This window comes from Petaurus breviceps, unplaced genomic scaffold, assembly GCF_028583685.1.
Source record: "Petaurus breviceps papuanus isolate PSGF00001 unplaced genomic scaffold, PetGlider_PUasm1.0 90778, whole genome shotgun sequence".
NCBI lineage: Eukaryota > Metazoa > Chordata > Mammalia > Diprotodontia > Petauridae > Petaurus > Petaurus breviceps.
Genome location: NW_027187343.1, coordinates 5,437,765 through 5,458,497, shown reverse-complemented (window position 1 = coordinate 5,458,497; position 20,733 = coordinate 5,437,765).

Here is a 20,733-nt window from a genome sequence, read left to right as displayed (position 1 = left end):
TATTCCTCTGCTTTTGCAAGTTCTGATGAAAAATACACCTACTTTTAAAACAAATGAAGAAACACACATGTATAAAGCAATTTCCAAATATGTCATCTCCTATCTGAGATCAGGCACATTTTAAATTACTGTCCCCAGAAAAGTTCCTCCAATCTCCCTAAGACCTTATAGTAGCAACTCACATTTTGTCTTTTTTCCCTAGTATTCTGAAAACCCCACAGCTGGAAGGCATTTCAAAATAACATCAGGTTCTGTCCCCTGACTTCTGGAAGGTTAGTGTCTAAACCTATCTGGTGAAGATATATATTGCAATAATATAATTCCTTCCTTCCTTCCTTCCCACCTTCCTTCCTTCCTTCCTTCCTTCCTTCCTTCCTTCCTTCCTTATTTTTCTTTCTTCCTTTCTCTCCTCCTTCCTTTCTCTTTTCTTTCCCTCTCTCTGTCTTCTCTTCCTCTCTTTCTTCTTTTTTCTTTCTTTTCTTTCTTTCCTTTCTTTCTTTCTTCTTCCTTCCTTTCTCTTTTTCTTCTCTTCCTCTCTTTCTTCTTTGTTTCTTTCTTTTCTTTTCTTTCCTTCTTTATTCTTTGTTGTTTCTTTTCTTCCTTCCTTTCTTTTTTCTTCCTTCCTTCCTTTCTTTTTTCTTCCTTCATTTCTTTTTCTTTCTTTCTTTCTTCCTTCCTTCCTTCCTTCCTTCCTTCCTTTCTTTCTTTCTTTCTTCCTCCCTTCCTCCCTCCCTTCCTTCCTTCCTTCCTCCCTTCCTTCCTTCCTCCCTTCCTTCCTTCCTCCCTTCCTCCCTTCCATGCTTCTTTCTTTCTTTCTTTCTTTCTTTCTTTCTTTCTTTCTTTCTTTCTTTCTTTCTTTCTTTCTTTCTTTCTTTCTTTCTTTCTTCCTTCCTTCCTTTCTTTCTTTCTTTCTTCCTTCCTTCCTTCCTTTCTTTCTTCCTTCCTTCCTTTCTTTCATCTGCTGTCATTTCATCAATTAAAGGAGTTCCCTGGGAAGAAAATTCCTCTTACCAATGTAGATTAATACCTGCTCTGCAATTTATAATCTTAGAGATGACGGACGTTGAAAGGTTATATGTCTTTCCCAGGATCATACCCAATATGTGTCAAAGGCAAGAATTGAAGCCAGGGTCCTGCTGACATGGACAGCTTTATGGCCAATCACCTCACTGGGATGGGGTGAATACTGGTTAGAGAGTCTGCCTCAGATGGAGTACTAACCACCCTGGCCCCTATTGCCTTAAGGCCAGGTGTGTTACAGTTTCACATCTTCAGCTCTTCTTGAATTCTCAGGGCTTCCCTCCAGGCTGGCCGGCCTAATCCCCACCTGGAATTTTTCCTACTTCCCTTTGTGTGCTGTCTCCCTAGTTAGATCATAAGCTCATTGATGACTAGGACAGACTTTCTTTATATTGATTGTATCATCAGACCTTATCATGAACTTTGCAGTGACTGGCACATCATATGTGGTTGAAAACTATTTATTAGATTGGATTATTGAATTGGAATCCTGGCTCCAAGGTTATGTGACTTGAACTCCAGGGTTCAGTGGAGATCAAGGCCTGCACCTGAAGCTGAGAAGGACAAACAACACAGAACAGACACAAACAATCCCAGGTTCATTTCTCAGAGCTGGAGTGAAAAAGAGGGGAAATACGGAGAGGAAGTTCATCCCCTTTCACTGGCTCAATTCACGGCACTCAGGTTCTGGGTGAACTGGGATCTTCATCTTCTGGATGCTGCAAGAAGGAGAGGGGAAGATCAGCCTAAAGAGAGCACAATTTTAAAGACTTTGGTTAGGAAATCATTCAAAGGAGGCTACCTCCACTCACATGCTTGGGGATGCAGAGGTGTCTGTGTTAGGAAATCTAGAAAAACTCCAAAGGCCCCTCAGGGCACCTCCATATTTGGAGATCTGGGCACACCCAACAATATAATTGTTCTTATTCAGTCAATTAGTCATGTCACACTCTTTGTGACCCCATTTGGGGTTTTCTTGACAAAGATACTGGAGTGGTTTGCCATTTCCTTTTCTCCAGCTCATTTTACAGATGAGGAAACTGAGGCAAACAGGGTTAAGTGACTGCCCAGGGTCACACAGCTAATAAGTGTCTGAGGCCAGGTTTGAACTTACTAGTTTTCTCTGACCTTAGGGCCCCGGACTGTATCAGCTGTGCCACATACCTGCCCCTACAATAAACACCTCACATTTATATAGCCATTTAAGCTTACAAAGTTATTTTCTCACAGCAGGCCTGTGAGGTAGATAGTACAAATATTTTTCCTCCTATTTTATAGATGACAAATCTAAGGCTTAGAGAGGTTAAAAGATTTGTCTCTTTCATGATTAAATTTTACTCACCTTCAGGTATCTGAGAAGTTGTTGTTCAGTCATTTTCAGTTGTGTCCAAATCTTTGTGGCCCCTTTCAGAGTCTTCTTGGCAAAGATACTGGAGTGGTTTGCCATTTCTTCCTTCAGCTCATTTTACAGATGAAACTGAGGCAAACAGGATTAAATTACTTGCCCAGGGTCACATAGCTAGGAAGTATCTGAGATCAGGTTTGAACTCACTAGTCTTCCTGACCCTAGGCCCAGCACTCTATCCACTAAACCACCTAGTCTCATTTGAGAGGTAGGATGATATAATAGGGCCCTGTGGTTACCAGAGACCTGGGTTTGAATGCTGCCTCTAACACTTTCTAATTATGTGATCATGGGCAAAACACTTACCTCTACATCTCAGCTTCCCCGTCTATAAATTGGAAAATAATAATACTTCATGGAGTTGCATGAAGCTAAAATGAGACAATATAGATAGTTATTTTGTTCTCTGAAGATAGGAAGAATAACTAAATAGAATTTCCTACCCTTCCACTACCCATTAAAGGAAGGCAACATGGTATAACATCAGCTTAGACCAGAGGTGGGGAACCTGAAGCCTTGAGGTCACAGGTTCCCCATCCTTGCCTTAGACAATCAATAAGTATATATTGTGACGGCTAGGTGGCACAGTGAATAGAGCACCAGCCCTGGAGTCAGGGGGACCTGAGTTCAAATTCAGCCCCAGATGCTTAACTAGCTATGTGACCTTGGGCAAGTCACTTAACCCCAACTGCCTTGTCTTCCCCCCTCCAGAAAGACAAAAAACAATAAGCATATATTAAATACCTACTATGTAACAGATGCTGTGCTAAGCACAGAGGCTGCAAAGAAAGGCAAAAGATAGTCCCTGCCAAAAATAGACTGCTGGTCTAATTCAACCCCTGCCTTTCATGGTTGAGGAAATGGGACCTGAGAGGTTAAGGGATTTTCCTGACATCACACAGAGACTAGATTCTGAGTCAGGTTTTGTGATTCCAAATTCATTGATTTTACCACTCTATTTACAGCTACCTCCATCCCACCATTACCTTAATTATCTTGTTGCCCTCCCTTATACTCTCATGAGATCCGATTAATTCTTCGCCTTGTTTAATAGAGCACACACTCTATGGACACCTTATTTTATAGACTCTAGCCAAGTTTTACACAGACCCAAACATCTCAGAATGAGAAAACTTGTCTCAGTAATGCTATTTTCTATAGTACTTTCTCTTCCTTGTCAATCACTCCTCAGTGGACTACTAACTACTACTACGTGCACTGTGCTCTTTTAATTCCATTCCAATAGAACAATAACTCTCTTAGAGGCAAATATGACCCCAGGGAATGGCTGGGCTGCTTCTGCTACCAGTCCCAGTGAAGTTGGAACCCTGCAAAACCATTTCTCTGTGTGAGAACCTGAGGTTTGAAAGCTTCCCTGCCGTGCTCTTGCCAAAGCCAGACCAATCCACCTGATGCTCTCTTTGGTTACTCCAGAATACACAGGGAACTGACTTCATTGCCACCTTTCCTTCATGGAGCAGCCTTCTTGCATCTCTTCCTGGAGGCAGATTAGAAGAAGAAAGATTCCTGGGAGAATGATTGTCCAGTTATTACAGAGTTATATCCTGGACAGTGAATTTAGGAGCACAACCAGCTCTAAACTGGAAAACATCACCTTCTCCAATATCCCTGAAAGCCAGGGATGGAATGAGATGGGTTGCATTAAATCCTCCATTCACTATCCCAAGGAAAATTTAGAAATTATCACTTCTCCTTCGATTGATACTTCGGAAGCAAGAAAACCTCCTTCCCTTCGTAGGATATTTGCCACTCCTAGGAAGTTATCTATGGATGGAGATTCTAACATCCAAACCTGGCTGTGGACTAGTTAGGTAGCCGCTGGGAGTCAGGATTGAAAATTAGAAAGATGACTAGATGGGGGGGGGAGGGGGGGGGGGGGAGGGATCAAATGACCTGGGCTAAGATCCTGGCTCTGCTGCTAGTGACTTGGAATCATTTTGTCTCTCTGAGTCTCAGTTTTCTCATCAATAAGAGAACAGAAAAGCAGAAAATAATTTCTAAGGCAGAGGTGTCAAATATACAGACAAATGTACTAGCAACCCTCCCAAGTGTAGCCTCAAACAGATTAAAATGTAACTGATTAATATTTAACAAAACACATTTTTCAAAAGTAGAACATAGATAATGTTAATATGTGGTTTTCTAAGTTGTTATTTGGCCCTCAGAAATCCTTAGAAATAGTTTAGTGGCCCCCATTTTTATTTGAGTTTAATGCCACTGCTTCAAGATATCTTCCAATGCTAAATCTACGTGTCTATGTAGGTCAGGAACACCTGTGTGTCACACTGGCTTAACTGCAGGTGTGCAGAGGTCAAGCCATCTGCCAAACACACGATTTGCCAGGTGCTTCATTGAAGACAGCTTGGAAGGGAAAAAAAGAGGGAAGGACATGGGGGAGGGCAGTTAGAAGAGGAAAGTGTCAGAAGGAGAGGTCAACCAGAAAGAGAGGGAAAAAGAGAAGGGTTCCCTGGAGAGGCTGATTAGAATGGTGTAACAGAGAGGGGGAGGAGGGATAGTCAGAGACAACCTGGGGGAATGAAAGAGGAGATGGGCAGAGGGCTAGGGAGAGGGAAATGGCATTCTACTCCAGAATCCCGTTAAGGCACTCCCCCTCTGCCACCACCTCCCACCACTCTGCTTTTCTTTCTGTGATCAGTGTCCTCTCTCATCCCAAAGCATGTGGCAAAGAGAACCCAAAGTTTAGACACAAGTGTCATGTTCAGGTCATTTCTAGGATGGACAATCACCTGACTTTGTCGTTTGTGTATTTGTTTATAGCACTAGGAAGGTCATCTTCTCCTGGGTAGGCTGTAAAGGCTACTGGACCTTTCAGGTTCTCCTCCACCATTCACAAAATCACCAGTACATTATTGTCTCAAATGTTTACACAAGCAGAGTTCGAAAGGGGATGAAGGCCAGCTCCACAGCCCCAGAATTCAGATTGGCCACTGGCAGCTGGTCTCAGGATCCCGAGCCCAACAATGAGCTCCCCTATTCCAACCAAAAAACATTTATAACCTCTCCAAGCAGAACTCTGGCAGAGCAAGGCAAACTGTGAGCTCAGGAAGCTAATGACCTTGAAACTATCCATTTATCTTGGCCTTTCCCCCTCCATGTGAGATGCCACAGAAAATGAGTCTCTTTCTCTCTTTAAAGAAGAATGAGTACAGACAGAGAACACAGGCGAAGAGGAAGCTTCTTTACTTCCCCATAGCAGGCTGGGGCCCTGAGCCCTCCTTCCTCCAGGATCATCAAATGCTTGCTACCTCACTGGGTCTGCCACCTGGGGAAGACAGCCCACCTGAGCTCTGCTTTCAGGGCCTAATGTGTGTTAGCTTCTCCATAAATCTTCATAAATACAGCCTAACGAGCCTCTTGCATGTCGCCAGAAATTGGTGACAGCCTTCCCAAATTGAAAGTGTGGTGGTGACCCAACATAGAGGAGGTCTGAAAAAGCAAAGGGAAGGAGTCAGTGGGAGACCAGTATTACCTGGGGGTGAGGCAGAACTCCAAGAAGGGGGAAAGCACAGACCACCCTGAGGAATCAGAGTTTGCAAACATCAATGGCTCTTCCTGGTTGCCCAGCCTCTGCCTGCCCTCCTCTTGGCACAGACCACGCGGGCTTCCCACTGGGGCCTTCCTGGAGCCAGTAGCTGGCACAGCAGGATTTCCCTTTGTTTACTGCGTGGGCCACTTGGGTGTGAGAGGTTTTCCCTTCTCTTTCCTACAGAACTCAGTTGGATTTTGGTTAAACAGCAAATTCATAGGCCCTGGCTAGACTGAGAAGGACCAAGGCCCAACCCAGCACATAAATGAGACCTGTTTTAACAGAGACAGAGAGAGAAAAACAGAGAGAGAGAGAGAGAGAGAGAGAGAGAGAGAGAGAGAGAGAGAGAAATGCAAAAAAAATCCCCTCTCAGTCTGAAATGGCAAGGTGGGATTTTGGATGAAGAGACCCCCACTCTGAATCATTAATCTTGTGTGATCCCCATCCTCTAGCTAGCTAGCTCATTCTGCCTTTCTCACTCATTCCTGCCAATATTTTTCTCTTCTCTTGCTCTGAGATACACCAGTGCAATGAGTCTTTCCAGCACCAGGGCACAGATTAGGACGCCCCAAGCTCAAATGAACAGTAGCTACAGCCAAGGCCCTCCCATCAAACAGCATCTTGCAGGACCTCACATTAGGTACCTTCTGGAGGTGAATTAGGGGCAGGCCAGGTTTAGGAAGAGATTCTCAGCAGAGAGAAGGAGAAGATGGGGAGGGGGATAGTCAGATCATATTTTGTTTATTGTTTGTTTTTTTTTTCCAGTAAGACCCTGCCTGGAGTTGACAGTGGCAAATGCCATAGTCACCTGCTAAAACTTAACAAATCTCCCCTAAAGCTCTTCAGGCTTCTCTTGAATCAAGCTCAGAGAAAGGAGCAAAACAGATTCTTTGCCTAAGTAGGAAATCATGGAATCTACAAGTTGGAGGGAGTTTCAGAGGTCACCCAATAGAGCTCATTTTTGAAGGTACTCCCTCTACCATATCCCTGAGAAATGGCTATTAGACCTCCATTAGAAAAGACACAGTGACAGAAGAAATTACTACCTCCTACACAGACTATCCCACATTTGTCTAGCTCAAATTAGAAAGCTTTATATAAAGTTGAAATTAGCCCCTCTGTAATTTAAATCCAGGTTAACAAATTAAACATCTATTGAGAACCTACTGCATGCAGGGTATTGTGCTAGGTAAGCATAGGATAGAAGGAAAGGTGAGGAAGGAAGGAAGTCACAAACGTGTCCTTATAAAATAAAATATTACATGATAAGTGCATCAGAGAGCTGGAAAAGCCAAATGCTATACAAGGTCCAAGAAGAAAGGTCATTATCAACACAACAGGGTGAGAAAAGTTTCATAAAGGAAATGGTATTTGAATTGGTCTTTAAAGGAAGGGCAAGAATTAAACGTCCAAAGGCATCTACGGTATATTCTAAGCACAGAAAGCAGCATAGCAAGAAAGTAAAGGCAAAAACAGTGCAGGGAAGGTTTAGGAAACAGTAAGTCGTTTATTTTGACTGTGGTGAAAAGTATGAGAAGAGGAGTAAGTCCAGAATGGAAAGGTGGCACCGATTTTATAGGCCTTTGAATTCTAAGGAAAGTCATCATCTAAAATTTACTCAGCAGGCAATAGGGAGACATTGAAGGTATTTAAGCAGAAGGTTACCAGATTGCTTTATAAGAATGGTTACTCAAATATAATGAGCAGTGTGGTATGACTTCTCAACAGAACTAGCCTCAAGAAGAATTCTAATGCACCTACTGCGTGCAGGTGTTAGGTGATCTCTGGGGGAGATGCTGTTGTTTGTTTTTTGTTCTCTACGAGTACCAATGACATCAGGAGGGTGATATCTTGACTTGCAACAAAACAGATTTAAGCGAGGCAAGGCTGTGCAAAGTCACCAGCCTCACTCTAGGTCAGAACCAATGCACATGGCCCCAGATGCAGTGGGGAGACCTTGAACTTTTTAAGACAAGGTCTTTCCCAGGTCTCAGTTTGTCTGAGGAGAGAGTGGGGCTGACACAGCCCTGCCTCATTTAAATCCAATTCACTTGCAAGTCAAAACATCACTCTCTTCATGTCATTTGGCCCTCTTTGAGAGCAAAGGATGGACAACAGTCCACTGGGTACCCAAATAGCCAGTTCCAGTTGGGCAATACTACTCCGTCCTGCCTTCCTTTGTTCTTTCCTTCCTCTGTCCATATGGGGAATCATACCCTTATGTGTAGGGGATATACAGAATTTAGATGAAGGAAGGAAGGAAAAAATGGGAAAGGAAAAGGGAAGGAAGGAAGACAGGCAGGAAGAAAGGAATTGAAAGTCATCTATGTGGACGCAGGGGATAGTAATAAGCAAATTCCTTGCTATGATGACCTGAGAGGAGGAACTGATTTTGAATGCATCACCTGGCCAAAGGAAAAATGACAGCAAGAGCCAGATGTAAACTTGAGAATGAAGAGTGTATTCACAGAGCTAACTTCTACCAAGCAACAAGGGCAGGAATTAACAGAAATGATGTTGCTACAAGTTAATGACTACATAATGATGGTAACATCAACAAAGGCCGACTTTCCAGGAAGCAGGGGGATGTGACTTCTGAAGAGGAGGAACAGGGTGAAACTGTGTCTGGAGGAGGAAGCTTAGTATCTGTATTATGCTGTGACTAGGCACAGAGTGGAGTCAGGGTGATCACCATAGCTGCCTGGCAGTGCTATGCAGAGATAAGAAATGCTTGAAGGATTCATCATGTTTTTACATTATTGTTAGACTTTGGATCTCTACAGGATGTGATAGTGGGAGAGGCCACAATGAAAATGGGTCATTGTACTAACAGAAGAAAGTAGAGGTGAGAAGCTCTGCAAGGAGAGTATTTCAATAGTTCAGGATAGTGACAGTGGGGGTTTTGTGCAGGGATTCTTAATAAATTTTGTGTTGTGGACTCTTCTGACAGTCTGGTAAAGAAAGGCTATGGACCCTTTTTCAGATTAGTTTCTAAATAAGTCAAATAAAATATAAAGAGTTACAAAGAAAACCAATATTGAAATAAATATGTCATTTTTCCACTTCAGTTCATAGATCCCCTAAAATATATCCACAGACTCCTTGGATCCAGGGACCCCAGGTTAAGAAACCCTGGCTTGAGGTTAGGAAATACTAGGGTAGTAACCATGAGAATGGAAACAAGATGACCAATGCTAGAAATCTCCAGTGATGGAATGGATAGTGACTGATTTAATTTGAGAGGTGAAAGAAAAGAAAGAATTAAAGAAAAAGATAATTTTATGTAAATAGTATTTTATTTTTTCAATTACATGTAAAGATAGTTTTCAACATTTTTTTTTCCTTTTGGAGGGCAATTGGGGTTAAGTAACTTGCCCAAGATTACACGGCTAGTTTTTTTTGTGTGGGTGTTAAGTGTCTGAGGCTGGAACCGAACTCGGGCCCTCCTGACTGTGGGGCTGGTGCTTTGCTCACTGCGCCACCTAGGTGCCCCCTCAATATTTATTTTTTTATAAGATTTTGAGTTCCAAATTGTTCTCCTCCCTTCCCCAAGATGGAGAGCAATCTGATATAGGTCATACCTATGCAATCATGTTAAACATATTTCCACATTAATCATGTTGTGAAAGAACAAAAGGGAAAAAACACACACACAAAACCCCCAAAGAAAGTGAAAATAGTATGCTCTGATATGCATTCACATTCCATCAGTTCTTTCTCTGGATGTGGATAGCATTTTCCATTATGAGTCTTTAGGAATTGTCTTAGATTGCTGTATTGCTGAGAAGAGCTAAGTCTATCATGGTTGATCATCACACAATGTTGCTTTTACTGTATACAATATTTTTCTGGTTCTGCTTACTTCACTTAGCATCAATTCATGTAAGTCTCTTCGGGTTGGAAAAGATATTTTTTTAAATTATTGATGTATTTGTTTTTAAATCATCTTTGTTCCTCAAAGTTTTTTTTCTTCCTTCCCCCACCCCCAAGAGAACAATCCTTTATAACAAAGCATAAAAATGGGGTGAAGTAGGGGGAGAATAGTAAACTAAGCAATACATCAACCAAGTCTGACATTTAAAAACATGATATTTCATATACAGGGGGCAGGTTTAATGCTATTTCCATTAATGGAAATCTTATGGTCACAAGGAAGAGGTTTGGGGGGAAAGATTGGTATGAGATATGTTGAGTTTGAGGTACTGATGAGACATTATTTGGAGATGTACTATATTGTAGTTGTTCAATCATGTCTGACTATTCATGATCTGATTTGAAATTTTCTTGCCAATGATACAGGAGTGGCTTGCCATTTCTTTTTCCATCTCAGACAAGGAAACTGAGGCAAACAATGAAGTGACTTGCCCAGAATCACATAATTAATTAATGTCTGAGCCCAGATTTGAACTCAGGGCTTCCTAACTCTAGGACAAGTGCTCTATCCACTGCACCACCTAGGTGCCCCAATTGTACCTTGGGCTGTTGGAAAGACAGGTCTGGAGCTTAGAAGAGACATCAGTACTAGAGATAGAGTATTCACAGAATTTTAGAATCTTAGAGTTGGAAGAGACTTTGGAGGAAGTCTGACATCACCAACAGGTAATTATTAGTCTTTACTTGAATTCCTCAAATAAGGATGAATCCATTACCTCTGGAGTCTGCCCATTCTTCTGGAAGGCTTTAATTTAGTGAATTCATATCAAAAGCTTTTTCCTTTTTTTGTTTTCTAAAATTAAGCAGAACAAGTCTAATGTTTCTTTCCCATGACCATCACAAAATGAAAAAGTCACAGTTCTAATAAAGGAGAGATAAGACAATTCTTGAAAAATTTGGAGAGAGCCATCATGTTCTATAAGCATTATCTTTGCAAGGCTAACCATCCCCAGCTATTCAAACCCATTCTCCTATGGCAAGATGTCAAGGCCCTTCACCATACTGGTTGCCCTCAGTAGACACCTTCCAACTAATCATTTACTATTGTCCATCCTGAAATATAACTCCAATGACTGAAATAAGTCTTCAGATGTGGTCTGATCAGGGCACATTTCAGAGGGATTATCACACCTCCATCACTTTGAATGCTACATATCTACTAATACAGTCTAATATTGCCTTAATCTTTTTTTGAGAGTTACATTTCATGGTTAATTCATATCAAGTTTGTAGTTCACCAAAACCTCAAGATCTTTCTCTCACTGTTGATTGAACCAAATCTCTCCAATCTAATACACATATGGTTGTTGTTGACTTTTTAATCTAAGTTTTTGCACTTAACATTTTTCCCATTAAATTTCATTTTGTTAATTTCAGCCTATTGTTCTAGCCTAATGAGATTTTTTTAAATCTTAGTAATGGATTAGGTAGGGTCAACTTCTCAGCTTCCTGTTATTTGCAAATTTGACAAGCGTGTCAACTATATCTTCATCCAAGTGATTGATAAAAATTGACCAGAAAAGCACCACGGACAGAATCCAGTGTCATTCTGCTACAGACAACACAGTGGGCTAATATTGATTAATAGCCGCTCTGGGTCAGTTATGCATCTACGTAACTGCACTGTCATGTAGTCCACATCTTTCCAGATTATTCATAAGAATATCATAAATATTTTGAAAATGTTTCACTAAAATCTAGAGTTTTTTCTCACAGAATTGCTATGATCTAGTATTGTTATTCTGTCCAAAAAAAAAAAGCAATTTAGGTCAATTTGGCATGATTTATTCTTGATGAAATCATACTTGTTCCTAGGAAACATCTATTCACTCTTTTTAAAAATTTTATTTTTTTTATTCTTCACTTAAATACCCCTAAAAAGAGCATTTCTGTATACAAAGTAGACCAGAAAAATGTGATAGCACATGAAACTGCAAATTTATACCATGTATATAAAACTTGCTTTAAAATTTATATGTGTATATATACATTAATATAAAACAAATTCAACATACTACTTTCAAAGCTATACTGTCTGTCAGTGACTCCTTCTGAACTTTCTTCTGTTCATTTCGTTGAAATGCCTCCAATCTGCCTTTCTTCCTTTTCTTGCCTCTTCCCTTTCTAAATATTTATGAACCACACTTAAACATTATGTCCTAGACTTTTTCCAAGAATTTGAGGCCAAGTTCCCCAGCAAAATAATTTTCAAAACTTACTTTCTTCTTTAAAAAATTAGGAAAACGTTCAGGTTTTTCTAGTGCTATGGCAAATCTCCCATTTTCACTATTTTCCAAAGATCACCATCAGTAACTTAGTAATCTTATTGTAAGCTCTTTTAGTTCCCTAAGAACATTGTTCATCTGGGTCTGTTAACTTGAACTAATTGTGGGTAGCTAAATATTCTTTTATCATTTCACTTAACTTTGGGTTTTGATTCTCTCTTAACTATTTTTTGGTCTATAAATTCTTTTTTTTTTTTAAGCAATCTGGGTTAAGTAACTTGCTCAAGGTTACACGGCCAGTTATTTCTGGGTGTGGTGCTGAGTATCTGAGCCCGGGATTCGATCTCCAGGTCATCCTGATACTGTGCTACCTGGCCAGCCCTGGTCTACAAATTCTAATCAGATTATTTTCCTTGTCAGAGAAAATAAGCAAGGGCTGAGTAGTTCTATCTTCTCTCCATCACTCTTTATCACCAGACTATTCAATCTGACCAGCAGCCCTATCTCTTCTTGGGATATTACTCTTACTCTTAAGATAACTTTAAAAAAATAAACAAAAAACAGAAACCAAAAAAAGTTTTTGTTGCTTTAACATTGACTACAGACCTCAGCTTATTCTGTTTCAGAGATTCTGTCATTTTTATAGTAATATGATTTCTTTGAGTAGGCAAACTAGGTCATCTTTTTGCCTCATTTCTTATCTAAGCTTAAATCACTGAATGGGTGTTGCCTCAGACAAACTGAAACCTAGGAAAGAACTTAGTTTAAAAAGGCCAAGGTCTCCCACTGCATTTGGGATCATTTCCAGTCATTCTGATCTGTGTCTTACCACTGGACTCAGATGACCTTGGAGGAGAGAGTGAAGCTGATGACTTCGCACAGCCCTGCCTTACTTAAATCCAATTCACTTACAAGTCAAGACATCACCACCCTCCTGATATCTTTGGTCCTCTTTTAGAATTAAGGACAAACAATGACAATAGAAACGTGAAATTCTTTTAAATTCAACCTCATTTATCTGCTATTACATTCTACGAGGGAAATAACATATAGATAAATATGTTCAAAACATACACAAAATAAACACAATGTAATTGCAAGAAAGGGGAACTAGTAGTCTCAGGGTTCAGTACTGATCTCAGCACATTACTTCTAGTTCAGAAGCTACTTTCTTATTATTGTTTGTATAGACAATACAGTCAAGAGTACCCCTAAAGAACTTAACAAAGCTAAAACATGAGGTCATATTTGGGACTTTTGACTTGTTTCCTTGATGAGTAGGAATCTGTCCCCACACCACCCCCAAGTAGATTCAGTACTCACATTTGATGGGTCAGGAAATTATAGGTTTGAGTCACACCCTTTCACTGAACCTATTAAAGGGAGAAGTATCTGCCAGGGTTCAAAGTGATCCAGAGAGACCTGAAACAAATGACCAGAAACTGAGAATACAGGTAAGTAGAGTCCGTGGTAAGGGCTGGATACCAATGCTGCCCTCATACCAATTTCATAGATGATAGCTGGGGACAGGTAACAGCAAAGAAGCAGACCGTATGGCTCTCAGGAGGGGGTACTTTTGGACAGGGCCAGTTGAGAGTCTGGGATGCAGCTTCTTAGAGAGAAGGGCAGAAAATTTTTGCTAGATGGCACAGTGGGTAGGTAGAGTGCTGGGTTTGGGGTTAGGAAGACTCATCTTCTAGAGCTCAAATCTGGCTCAGACACCCTGGGCAAGTCACTTAATCCTGTTTGCCTCACTTTCCCCATCTGCAAAATGAGCTGAAGAATGAAATGGCAAACCACTCCAGTATCTTTGACAAGAAAACCCTAAATGGGGTCATGAAGAGTTGGACATGACTGAAGCAACTGACCAAAACAAGTTCTTAGAGTCAGCTTTCAGGAGAGAAGAGGCAGAACCACATAGCCCCAACTACCATCATTTGCCATTCTGACAAGTTCCTGGAACCAACTTCTTAAGGTAAAGAGTCGGAAGCATAAGTCCTCCACTATTACTATGAGTTATTTAGGCTGTATAGGTCCTATGAGTTTAGGGTAGATTTTCAATCGATCCCAAATGTTTTATTGCTTTCTGGAGAATACCGTTATGTTAGTAGTGTGAATCTATAGAACTGTATAGATCTTTAGGAGAAAGGTAGAACCCATTGGTATGTTCAGAGTTGATTTTCTAACAAGCCTAATGCAATTTTCTCTTCTGGGAGGTAGGAGTACAAATCTGAAGAAATGTATAGGAAACTCACAGAACTCACAGAATAGGGAAGGAGAATTTGTATTTAATTTTAATGGACTACTAGGGGTCCCTTTTGTTGTTTGCATTCCTTCTATAGGGTGAAGTAATAATTGTTTTATACTCAAAATTCTGCATATTGCTAGCTTGGGGCTTGCACAGAAGCTGAGCACCCTTTCCCAGATAACCACAAATATCTAAACACAAGCTATACTCTGTGATTCATAGTGAGGGAGTCCTGGGTTGAGGCATGACAAGCCCAGAAGAGTGACTTTTGAGAGACTCCAAGATTGAACCTACTCTGCATAAAGCCAGGCCTTGGGGTTCTGGGAAACAAGTTACAGTTAGAATCAGTACAGAATAGTGTCTCCTGTTAGTGGTGGCAGCTAAGTAGCGTAGGACATAGAGTGCTGGTCCTGGAATCAGAAACTCCTGAGTTCAAATCCAGCCTACATGTTTGATCTTGACCAAGTCACATAACTTCCTGTCTGCCTCAGTTTCCTCCCCTACAAGATGGGATCAATAACAACTAGCTCCCAAGTTTGTGGGGAGAATAAAATGAGGCATTTGTAAAGCACCTTGCATACCTTGAAGTGCTACATATAAATGCTATTATTAATGATTTCCTTTCTTTGAAGAATAAAATTATCATCAAGGGAAGAAAAGTATTTATCAACTGCTTCATTCTGGCAGAGAGACAGAAAGTTCTAGCACATGTTTAGATCAAAGGTTCTTAATGTTTTTGCATGAATCATGGACCCCTTTGTCAGTCTGAACCTCTTTTCAGAATGTTTTGAAATGCAGAATAGGGTTATAAAAGAAACCAATTATTCTATAATGCACTTATCAAACTATTTTTTAAAAAGTAAGTTTGTAAGCTAAGGTAAAGAAACCCTGGTCTTGATAGTTTAAATCTACCATCACATCCCACAGTCCTTCTACTCCTTTGTGATAGATGTGAAGATGAGTGTAGCTGATGTTCTAATGTGAGAAATAACTAGGTTAATACATCTCAGTAGGTCTGAATGTGTGCTCAGATATTTTTTAGGCTAGAGCTCATCTTCTTTTTCAGGTACTGAAAAAAGAAAATGGCATAAGAAGAAAAGAGTAATTGCGAGAAGTATTTCATTTGCAGCATCTTCTGTCAAGACTTTAAACTCTGAATGTCAATGTTAAAATTTGGAAATGTTAAACATGAGTACAAGGGAACAAGGGCTCCCTGTTTTTGAGAATTTTTTTGAGGACATACTTGACAATATTTGATCCTAAGAGACTTGATTTTAGACTTAATTTTTCATTTCTTCTAATTCATATGTTTAGATGGTTTATATGTTTAACTATTCTGTTTGTGACCTACCTGTCACAGAGCTCTCTCTGTTCCTTGCACCTTTGTAATAGGCCACTGAGATTTATGAGACAAAAATTATTATAAAGAACTTGAAACCGGGGGGGTGGGGGTGGAAGGGGAGGGCGGGAATCTTGATTCCAGTTCAAAATAGTTTCCTCCTACTATCACCAATCTTGTTCATATAATATAGATTTGATAGAATTTCATTACACAATCCATTTTCTTTCAACAGAGGGTAGTTTTAGGACATTGGTAAAGTTAGGAAAATAAACATGTTTTATAAATGTTCAAAGCTCTATCTACCATTATCAGATGCTTTTGCTGTAACTTGACATTCATAACACATACTTAAGAATGTAAGCTCCTTGAGGGGCAGGTGCTATTTTTTTTAAGCAATTGGGGTTAAGTAACTTGCTCAAGGTTACATGGCCAGTTATTTTGTGTGGGTGTTAAGTGTCTGAGGCCGGAACCAATCCCGGGTCTCCTGACTCCGAGGCCAGCTCTCTTACTGCGCCACCTGGCTTCCCCTCTATTTTTCTTTTATGTCTTTATATACTCAACAGATAATGAAATGCTTTGCCATAAAATAGATGCTTAACAAATTCTTGAGAATTTTGATGGAATCATAAAATTTTAGAATTTCAGATACCTTAAAGATATTTAGTCTAGCTCTTTGCTCATATAGAGAAGATTAAGGCTAAAAGAGAGACTAAGTAATTAATCCAAGATCACATAGATAATTAGTGACAGAAGCTGGACCATAATTAAAGTCTCTAAGTTGCTGAAAACTTATCACCCTTTCTCATTGATTGAATGTTGGGGACAACAATAAATAAACAAATCATGAAGGAATCTAGATCTGATGAGTTTCCCTATTGGATTTGACATGCAGCATTAATGGCCTCTAATAGACACTATCTTATATTCAAAACACTCCAAAGAAACAGATTCTCTGAAAAAAAAGAATGCATCTGGAACTTAAATAAAAAGATGGAAGATAATTTTATAGAACAGAATTTAAAGATAACCTTAAAAGTATGCATGAGTTCTTGATTATTAAATGCTTAGAGATAATATAAAGATTATATGCCAAAAAACAACAATGAAATAAAAATACTTAATGTTCTCCATGAAATGCTGTCCCCAAATTGTCTTTGAAATGGAAAATGAATCATCAACAGAATCTACATGCTGCTGACAAAGAGAAGCTCAAAGTTTAACTCTACAAGAAACATAGAGGTCAAACTTTAGAACTTTGAAGTTAAGCAAGCATAGAATTCAGATAGAAAAATGGAGCTTTAGGTTGTCTATCCTAACATCCTCATTCTACAGATTAGGAAACTGAGACCCAAGGGCTTTACATAATTTGTCAAAAGTAAATTATATGGTCAGTTCACAACTTTCATTAACTCAACTTCCAAAATGTTTCCACTGTCCTTTGTCAGAAGCTCCTATCTGAGGCAGGTAGGTGGCATAGTGAGTGAAGCGCCAGCCCCAGAGTCAGGAGGATCCGAGTTCGGTTCTGGACTCAGACACTTAACACCCACACAAAAAAACTAGCCGTGTAACTTTGGGCAAGTTACTTAACTCCAATTGCCCTCCAAAAGGCAAAAAAAGAAAAAAAGAAACTCCTACCATAGTCCCCAAAGAACCTGTACTGCCACATAGACTTCTTGAAATTCATATTTCTTGATTACTACTTTCTTTCCTGGGAGTTACAAACACCAAACAACTATATTCCATAAAGCTGCTAAAAACCACCACCATCCCATATACACACACCAAAGTCCCAAACTTATTGTCAAAGACTCAGCCCTTGCCTAAATTAGGCAGATATGGGGGGGGGGGGAGAGCCAGGAGGTGCTTGGGAGAGTGGCATTAACATATTCATATAATTTTTTCAAGGCTTACAAAGTACTTTTTTCTCCCATAATAACCTAATGAGGTAATATGAGTATTGTTATCCCTATTTTATACATGAGGAAATTGAAACACAGAAAGGTTAAATAATTTGCCAGGTATAATAGAACAGAATCTCAGGAAGAGAACAGATAGTAGAGGTCATCTAGACCAAATTGTACGTGAATCAAGCCCTTGAAAGACCTATGATAATCCATACCACTTTTAAATAGCTCAAATTGGCATGGAAAACCCATTTTTACTTCTCTGCCATTTCTATACACTAGTCCTAGTTCTTCTGGGGCCCAAGAAAACAAAAGTTACTCATTTTTAGAACCTTCAAATACTGGAAAACATCCCTTAGCTCCAAGTATTCTCTTCTTCAGGCTATGCATAATGAATTTTCAAAATTAATCCTTGAATGACACTTTTTCCAAAAGCTTTTCCTATTCTGACTGTTCAACTCTAGAAACTCTCCAGTTCATTCATATTCTTCCTAAAATGTAACATCCTCATCTGAATACAGTATTCCAAATGCAATGGGGCCATTACTTTCCTAATTTTGGGCCACTACAAAATAATCAGGCTAATGAGAAAAGATGCAATTTAAGAATTAGAATAGCAACATTAACAATCTACAAATAGACACAAGAGATCTCGAAAATTAAAGTAGATAAAATTGAAAATATGAAGTCTATAGAGCTAGTAAATGAAACTGAGAGCGAGTCTTTTGAAAAGACTAATAAAATTGATAAGCCATTATCTAATTTGGTCAAGGAGAAGAAAATCAAATCACTCAAATTAAAAAGGAACAAGATTGAATTCACAACATATAATAACTGAGCAGAAATATCTTAAATAACTATGCACAATTATATGCCAGGAAACTGTGAACTTAAAAGAAACATGATTATGTAAAAAAATTTTTTTTCAAATAAGGAATAGTGATTTCAAATAACTCAATATCAGAAAGGAAAATCAAGCAAGTTACAAATTAACTAAAGGGTAAGTGTCCCAGCAAGTGCCTACAATGAAGCCTGCTTATACCTAGATAAAATCCAACTCAGAACCCAGTGGATGAGGTAATAATGCCCAAGTAACAAGTTAAATGGTGAAAAATTAAGTCAAACAAGCAATTATATTTCTATTATATAATTGCTGCCAAAAATTTTGGATTTTGTGCACATACATTTTCCCCACTAAATTGAAATTGATTGTTTCAGTGCTCTGGAGATCTGTTCTTTAAGCCAAAATGTAAGATAATTAATGTCATTCTTATTATTTGTTTTGCACATTTTGGTTTTTGAGTCATTTCAGTTGTGTCTGACTTCATGACCCCATTTTGGGGCTTTCTTGGCAAAGATACTAGAGTAGTTTGCCATTTCCTTCTCCAGTTCATTTTACAGATGAGAAACTGAGGCAAACAGGGTCAAGTGACTTGCCCAGGGTCACATAGCTAGTAAATGTCTAAGGCTAGATTTGAACTAGGGTCTTCCTGATTCCAGACCTAGTGCTCCATCTACTGGGCTACATAACTGCCCTTCATTGTACATGGTAAGCATTTAATAAATGCTTTTGTATTCATTCATTCATTTCACCAAATAAGTTAATTACTAGAAATAAAGTTCAATCATTAGCATTGCCTCAACAAAGATGACGTTATGAGATGAAATGTAAGCAATAGTAATTATATCTAATTTTAGAAATTGGGGTTATATAACTAACAAAAATAAATAAGACCAAAAACCATTTCTTAATGCATAAGTAGTCAAAGAATACAAGCAGTTCTTAAAAGAATCACAAACTATTAACAAGTACGCAAAAGAATGTTCCATATCACTAATAATAATAAAAGCACGATTTTTAAAATCCTTGTTTCGCCTCACACCCAGTAAATTGGCAAAGATGGCAAAAGCTTGGCAGAGTCAGTGTTAGAAAGGTTATAGAAAGATTAGTACTACTAATGCATTGCTGATGGTCCTGTGATTTAATACAATTACTTGGGAAAGCAATTTGGAATTATGCAAATGAAATTACTATAATGTCTGTGATCTTTGACCCAGAGATTCTACTACTTGGCATATACTGAAAGGTAATCATTGATTTTTTAAAAAATCTTAATATACACCAAAATATTCATAGCATCACTTTTTGTGGTAGCAAAGAACTAGAAACAAAGATATGCCATGAAGAGCATAGATTGAGGAGTAAATGGCCTATGTAGGGCAGTTTGGTGACTCAATGGATAGAGCACTGGGTCTGGAATCAAGAAGACCTGAGTTCTAATGTGACCTCAGACATTTACTAGCTGAGTGACCCTGAGCAAGTCACAACACCATTTGCCTCAGTTTCTCATTCGTAAAATGAGCTGTAGAAGGAAATGGCAAACCACTTCAGTATCTTTGCCAAGAAAACCCCAAAATGGGGTCACAAAGAGTCAGACACAACTGAAATGACTCAAAAACAAGTTGTGGTATCAAGAATGTTGTAAAATATCATTGAGATATAAGAAATTACAAAGATGAAGAATGGAGAGAAGTATAGAAAGAATTACATGATCTGATGCAGAGCGAAGCAAGTGAAGTCAAGCAAACAATATACACAATGACTCATAAGGAAAGACTCACAAGATAATAAAAAAAATGTTGCAATATTACAAAGATCAGTAAATGTAAAGAAGAGATATGAGAAGATACCTCTCCTTGACTCCTTTGCAAAAGAGGGAGGCCCCCAGTTTTAGAATATTGTATATATTTTCAGATTTTTAAAACTCTATTGATCTGTTTTGATGATGCAATAGATAAGAACACTGGACCTGAAGTAGGACCTGAGTTTGAATCCTGCCTTAGAGACTTCTTAGCTGTATGACTCTAAAGATCATTTAACCATTTAACCCTTTCAGCCTTAGTTTCCTAATTTGTAAAATAGAAATAATAATAGTATCCACTTCATAGGATTATGAGAATCAAAAGAGATAGCATATGTTCAGTGCTTTGCAAACCATAAAGTGCTATATAAATGCTGGCTATTAAAAAATATATATATATTATATATATATATATATATATATATATATATATATATATATATATA